At 43.2% G+C, this 7,511-nt stretch overlaps 1 protein-coding gene across 2 annotated transcripts in view; it reads left to right on the plus strand.

Moving 5' to 3' along the window:
* The first annotated feature begins 6 nt into the window (after positions 1 to 6).
* Positions 7 to 7,511, plus strand: part of LOC112157923 (heparan sulfate glucosamine 3-O-sulfotransferase 5) — a 55,175-nt gene continuing 47,670 nt past the window's right edge. For both annotated transcript variants that reach the window (XM_024291036.2, XM_024291037.2), the window contains exon 1: positions 7 to 882. The gene's annotated coding sequence lies outside the window, so the exon portion shown is untranslated. The remainder of the gene's footprint in view (positions 883 to 7,511) is intronic.

Genomic DNA, 7,511 nt, shown 5'->3' on the forward strand with positions numbered 1-7,511 from the left:
GTGCCTGACCCCTTCCCCCTCCCGGTGGACCTAGGAGCCCTGGCCTACTGCACTTCTTTATTGAATAAAAGAATATTTGCCAGTTCTGTCTGTTTTTGGGATCCACCCACTTAACCCTGATATTGTGCATTGATCTATTAAGTTTAAATTGATTCATTGATTTTATCAACCAAGACCTAATAACAATTAACATTGCATAACTTTTTTTTATTTATAGTGCTGGTTTACAGCGATGGGAGGGATATGGTAAAATAATGTAAATTGATAAATTCCTCAACCCTCCATCTTAACTAGGATTCTTTCGGAGCTCCAAAGAAATGAGTTTACAACACTCCGAAACACTGCCCCCCTGTGGCCAAAGAGCGAACTGAAAATCCACCTGATGTTTCCCAGCTGTAGGACGTGTTCTCCGGTGTTCTCCTGATTCCTGCCGTGTTCTTAATGCATTCTTCTCTTAACGTGATGACAACAATGTTCATTTAACTCTCATGAGAGCAGCAGTCATCATGGTTGTCAGGAATCTGAAACCTCGGAGAATATTTGATGCTTTTAACTCTACCTTTTTCCGGTCTTATAAAATGATGATCATTCTCCAAACTTCTTTTCTTTCTCACTGAGCATCTTCTTGTGTCGACCCTTCCTCCTCCTTCTACCCCTGAAGAACACGCCCCCACCATCCCTCCGTCGCCTCACAGTAGATGTTTAGACCTGCTGTAACAGAGGGAGAGACTGGACCTTCAGAGCCGGAACCACTGGACACGCGTCCTCTGTGCGCTGCTTTTGACGAACCGCATCGGAACCAGCTCCACACCTGCGTCCGGCTGCGCGCCCGGATCTGCTGCCGAGCCGGAGCCGGCGCGTCACGGGGGGGATGCCCCTCAGGTACGGGGCAGGTCGGGGTTCATCCTCCGGTGGAGTTTGCGGCACTTCTCACACCTCTGTGTTCTTTAAATGACCTCATTCCAGTTTGGGCTGTTGTTGTTGGTCTCCTCTTTACCTGGCGTATCAGAAGCTCGTGGTTCCGTTCGTGGTACCGCTGCAGAACTGCTGCCTCGGTCCAGATGAGGAGCTGGCGTCCCGAGCCGGTCCTGCAGGTGATCAGAGGGCTCAGCTCTTGCTCAGCATCACTCAGTCTGTGTTTGGCGCTCCGCTCTTCTCAGTGCAGATGTGCTGCTCTCTCAGGAGCTGCTTGACTTTGACATCCTGTCATCATTACTCTGCATTCACTTTCTAACAGGACTTTAGATGGTCGCTCTGATCCTCCAGAAAATGAGATGAGAGGCCAGTCATGCTGTGGTTCTGCACAGAAAGGGAACTTTGATTGCTTTTTAGCATCTTCCTGTTGTGCAAAGTCTGTCATAGTTCTCTGACAAACATTCCCAAACTGCAGCTTTCAGGACAGGAATACTTCTGTGCAGAAGAGCTGCGTTCGTTTTCTTTGAACACTAGGATCACCTTCAGCCGAGCGAAGCCGTTTGTTAGGCTGACCTTGTCTTGACAAAAGCCTCTCTGGTTGTGTAAACAATGGCGGATGTGTGAGAGACTGTGCAGAAGTGTGATCTGTCTTGTTTACAACCCAAAACACACAGCTGGAAATGGAAGAGGTGCACAAGCGTCCATGAGCACACAAATCGAGCACACAAATCTCTGCGTGCTGTTAAGGCTGTGTGCCCACACTTCTTCTCAAAGGGGTTTCCAGACGTTCTCTGTTCTGTTTGCCAGCAACAAATGACCTCACTGAGGAAGATGTGACTGACCATCTCCTCATGTGAACTGTCATTCAGGATAATACCAACATGCTTGTCACTGATGATGAACACGGCAGATGTCATTCTTTCTACAAACTTGATGATGGTGTGTGAAATAGCACAGTTTGTACTGTAGGTTAATCAGATTAATCAGTTTTAAAGAATAATGCTGTTTTTGTGACATTTTTCTGATGATGTGGACACGTTTAAAGAACATTAAGATTAAACTGCCTTTCTGTGTCTTTCTTTATTCAAATTCTTTAAGAAAGAGCTTATTTGTGATGTAGAAACTATGCTGGGCGGGTCACAAGCTCCCTCGTCTTTGTTTTTCTGGTCTGAGCTGGAATCTGGATCAGAACTGGACGGTTGGATAGAAACGATATTGATCACTATGTCTGTTGCTCTGCTACTGTTGGGTTGGGTGTGTGAGGGGCTGTAAGCTAGCAGGAGAGAGTGTGAACAGATAGGTGACAGGCAAAGTGGATGCTGGGTTGCTCCATGCAAACAGTCACAGCCCAGCGGTGAATTTCTAATGAACTCATGCCGCTCTGCAGAAACTATGTCCCAGAAAATGACACAGGTTTTTAGATTTTGGCTAAAAATAGTATCATCATAATTAATAATTTGACAAAAGATCAGGAGATGGATGGAGTGGGAGTTCAAGCACATGTCAATTTCCTCTCAAATTTCCACCAAAGCAGAACATGGAGAATCTGCACAGTTTCTTAAGATTCAGGAACTTCTCAAAGTTTTTGATTGGATAACAATGATATTAATTTAACTCTTTATATGTGTAGTGAGTTTGAGCAAAAAAAAAAAAAACTGATCCAAACCACACAAAAATATCAAAAATATGATTCATTGTTATCACAATGAACTGGAATTGCACATGCCTTAAAACATTCAGTTTGATGGTGAAATAGTTTCTGTTTTCACACTCCGTCAAACGTCATGCTCTGTTGGGATGGCTCAGATCGTTCTGTTTCCAGCCTTCCTTCTGCCCTGTGTTGACTAACCCAAAAAACTGGAGGTCTTTCATGTCGTGGAAGAGGAGTGGTGCTGTGACTATGCTGTTCTTCATTCTGTACTTCATCTTCTTCATCTCTTCCCACATTGATTCAAATGAAAGCAGCGGCTTTGTAAACAATAGAGTTTCGCAATTACACAAAATTCTATGATGTCTGATCTTTTTTTTGGGGGGAAGAACATCAAATATTTTAATCTGCAGTGCAGATAGACATTCAATTAAAATCAAACTTTATTTGTAGAACACTTTTTTAACTAAAGTACTTCAAAGTAGGGCTGCCACGATTATTGGACTAATCGACGACTAATCAACTATTAAAATAGTCGTCGAATAATTTGGTCGTCGAAGCGTCGTTTTTTTGTTTGTTTTCCTTGTTTTGATCTCAAAACTACGGTTCGCGCGTTCTAATGCCGGGTCTGCCATTCTCTTTGTCACACATGCGCAGTGGTGCTAATCCGGTCAGCAGTGATGTCACAGCAGGAAGTTCCCATTAGTCTCGAAAGACAGAGCTCAAAAATGTGGGAAAACATAAAAAAAATTAAAGAGAAAAAGTGTCCAATGTAATTTCTACTAAATAGAACTTGTGTTCCATGGGAGCACGATGGCGATGCATGAGCACCTGAAGACGAAGCGTACTGTGACTGAGTTTGATCACGCTGAACAGAGAGCTTTTTCTAGCTAAACTAAGCTAACATCGGCGCTAACACAGCAAGCTCTGCCACGGCAGTTTCTGGGTTTAAATGGATCATGTGCGGCTGTCATTACTGCGCTGTTTGGAGATAAACCAGAAGATCTGCAGCACATCCGTGTCTACGGAACCTCTCTGTCTGGATAGTGAACGTTGCATAATCTGCGCTCTTCTAACCAAACGCCACGAGGACTGCGCGGATTATGAGTTTGGACTGAAAATGAACCGCTCGTCCAAAGGCTTCATTCATATTCCGCACCGTGATCATGTCGTTCGGTTCAAAGAGCGGAATCTAAATAGATTTCATGTTTTGATTAAATTTCAGGTAAAAGCCAGATTAAAAAAGAAGGTCTTGAGCAGGTGTGGGCTGTGAGGGCCATATGAGGCCTGTTAAAATATTTAATCTGGCCCGCCAAATGGGAATAAATTCTAATTCGAATCCCTATTTGCTTTATTTTCCCCAACATTGTGGTGTTTTACCATAGATACACTATAAATACATTGATCTATGTTCAGGTGCAGAAAGAACTTCCGCATTTCTGTGGTGCTTTTGAAGAAATATAATTTTTTATACATTTATGAGTGTTTTCTGAGTCAAACAGTCCTCTTTCTGATCATTCCAACACCACTTGAACAATGCATTTCTCCATGGTTTTCCCTGAAGAACGTCAAACCATTTGTGCAGCTGGCACTGAAATGAGAACTAAAGTCACAGTTTTGAAATCAAACCTCTGAAATGATTGGTATTAGACAAAATCCAAATTGAAACATGTTTTCATCTAGATTTGACGTCATGTCTTTCTCTTATGATGTGGATTATCGAAACACCCCACACAGCTGATTCTGGTCTGGCCCTTCTGTCAAATTTTAGAGCCCCTTTGGCCCACAAGTTAAAAGGTGTGCACCTCCGGTCTTGAGCCTTCCTTTAAAATCTTGAGGTTCTCTGGGAGACTGTTTCACCGGAAAGGTCCAAAAAAACTGAATGAGGCCTCATCTTACGCTTTAGTTCTAGCTTTTGGAATAACTAAAAGATCTACCTGAGAACTGGGGTGAAGAAAAAAATCGATTTGACGATATATCGCGATATTTCCTCTGGCGATACTTGCACTGATTTAAAATGTTGCCATCGGGATATTTATTTAATTATTTATGAGCGTACTTCAACCAAAACTCTGAGCCACGTTGCTGCCAGTATCATCTAAAAACGAGGATTGCGGAGCTTCATAGCGGCTCAGATAAGAACGAGTGAAGCAGTGGAGCTGCAGAGGGTCATGCATGGAGCCTCCATCAAAATGCTGTCGGTAAAGCGAGCAGAAGTTCTGCTGAACTTCACAGCTATAGATTCTAGTTCAGAGACCTGATGGATCAGAGTGATGTACAACGCTCTGAATAAAGGTCAATGTCGCAGCGATTAGCAGGGAAATACTCACTTGCTTTTGCTTTGAGAAAACTTGAGCTGCAGCGCTGACTGTCATGTAAGCCTTATTCATCTTGTCATCACACTGGAATGTTTCTGGGAAGAATTGGTTTGTTTTTCCCTCACTTTTGAAACACTCATTCAGGTTAATGAACAGTTGAAATGCTGGATTTAGCAATCTTGCAATCACACTTTTAGAAACTTATCAGTAAAAGCACATTCATTCTATTTTTACTTATACAAAAAAAATATATAATATTGACTGTTCCCTTAAAAAAACAAATATTTTGTAATTACCAAAAGAAAAGCAGCATTAATTTCTGGATAAAAGCAACTTGTATATGAGATACAGTCACTGTGCTTAATGCTGTGATCATTAAATGCAATTAATTTGGCCATTTTATTACAGGGTGGGATTATATAAATTCACTTCCTTCCACTCCCTTTCAAGCGATCTACTTGTGATTCACTAAGTGTTATGTACTGTGACCTGATTGCTTGAAATAAACCATTTCATTCATTCATTCATTCATTATAATGAAATGCATTAATATCAGGTAGATTCAATTCAATTCTTACTCCTAAAGGGAAAAATTGCTTTGCTTCAGTCCTGGGATATGTCGCTATACGTCTTGTGAGCAGCCACACCTGAGGCAGCAGAGCAGCCACACCTGGCTCAGCACGCTACGGCGGAGCTCGCAAGCTTGTGGAGACCTGCGTGATCTTGCCCCGCGTAGCAAACAGACCCTGGCAAGTGGCGATCAGCGGCACGGGGAGCAGCATCCAGTCCAGCACAGCTAACCACCAAACTCCGGCGGACGACAGCCCACTACTCGGCAAGCAGCGACTACCGAGCCCGGAAAGCCCTCCTAACCCGGACCGCTATTCTGGGTGAGCGTAAACCAGCGCTTGTTGTAGCATGATGCCTTCTACCTCTTCGGCTCCGAGCCCTCTTTCCTGCCCCACTTGTTATATGTTTAGTCAGGATCCCGCCTCATTTAATGAAGACAATGGTCGTTGTGTTAACTGTGGCTTGATATCAGACCTGTTATCCAGGCTCGAACAGCTGGAAGCGCGTCTTAGCTCAATGGAAGCTAGACCAGCTAGCCATGTTGTTGTTACTCGGAGCGCTAGTCGCGCTAGTAAAGCTGACTTAGCTAGCATCCCACCGCCCTCTCAGCAGTCGGGGAATCCCCAGAATGAGTTTGTAGCGGTGGGGAGGAAGCACAGAGCAAAACGAAGGCACGTAGAGCGCCCGGAGCTCCCTGTATGTAACAGGTTTTCTCCCCTCAGTAACACACCAACTGAACAGAAAACCCTGGTCATCGGCTCCTCCAAGGTCAGACACGTAAAGCTCAAGGGAGCTACAGTTAGATGTTACCCGGGAGCCAGAGTTGGTGACATCGAAGGAAACCTCTGAATGTTAGCCCAGAGCAAGGCGAGGTTCCGTCGGGTCGTAATTCACGCAGGTGGCAATGACGCCCGACGAAGACAATTAGAGATTCTTAAATTAAACGTAGAATCGGTGTGTAAACTGGCTAAATCTGTGTCAGACACAGTAGTTTTCTCTGGTCCTCTGCCAAACGTAGTCAGTGATGAAATGTACAGCCGCTTTTCATCATTTAACTGCTGGTTAGCTAAATGGTGCCCAGAAAACGGCGTTAGCTATGTGGATAACTGGAGCATGTTTTGGGGAAAGCCCGGCCTCATGCACAGAGATGGCATTCATCCCAGTTTGGACGGAGCGGCTCTTCTGTCCAGAAACATTTCTGCTAGCTTTAGCCATGCAGCCTGACAACTCAGAGAGGAGACCCAGGGAGAGAGCAGTAGTTTAAAACTCTCCCCTGAGCGGCCTTTAGCACTGGTGCTAACCCCAAACAGGGCTAGCCCAGCAGTTCCTAGCGTTAGCTTATGTGCTGGAAGGCAAATGAACGGAATGAATCACAGAAACAAAAATTATGATGTCATTAAATGTGGGCCTCTAAACATTAGATCAATTTCCTCAAAGTCCCTGTTAGTTAATGAATTGATTAATGATAATAAACTTAACCTGCTAGCTTTAATAGAAACCTGGCTAAAACAGGATGATTATGTTCGGCTGAATGAAGCAACCCCCCCTAGCTATAATAACTATCAGAAATCCAGGATTTCTGGGAAAGGAGGTGGGTTAGCAGTAATTTTAGAGTCATGCGTACTCCTTAACATTAAAGTTAAACATATTTACAATTCCTTTGAAAGCATTGTACTATCTATAAATCACCCAAACAGAAAAAAACCCCAGGTTATTTATAATTATTTATCGCCCTCCCGGCCTGTATTCAGAATTTTTATCTGAGTTTTCTGAATTTTTATCAAATATTATTTTAGATTCTGACAAAATCATAATTACAGGATATTTTAATATTAATAATGATGATTTCAGTGACTGTCTTGGAAACGCATTTGCGGCTTTATTAGAAAATGTTGGTTTTACACAAAATGTAAATCAACCTACTCACTGTCATAAGCACACCCTGGACCTTGTTTTAACTCATGGAGTTGAGATTAGACAACTGAATGTCCTTCCTCATAACCCCATACTGTCAGATAATTTTCTAATTACCTTTCAGTTTATACTAGAAAATGCTACTG

Source organism: Oryzias melastigma, linkage group LG24 (assembly GCF_002922805.2).
Source record: "Oryzias melastigma strain HK-1 linkage group LG24, ASM292280v2, whole genome shotgun sequence".
NCBI lineage: Eukaryota > Metazoa > Chordata > Actinopteri > Beloniformes > Adrianichthyidae > Oryzias > Oryzias melastigma.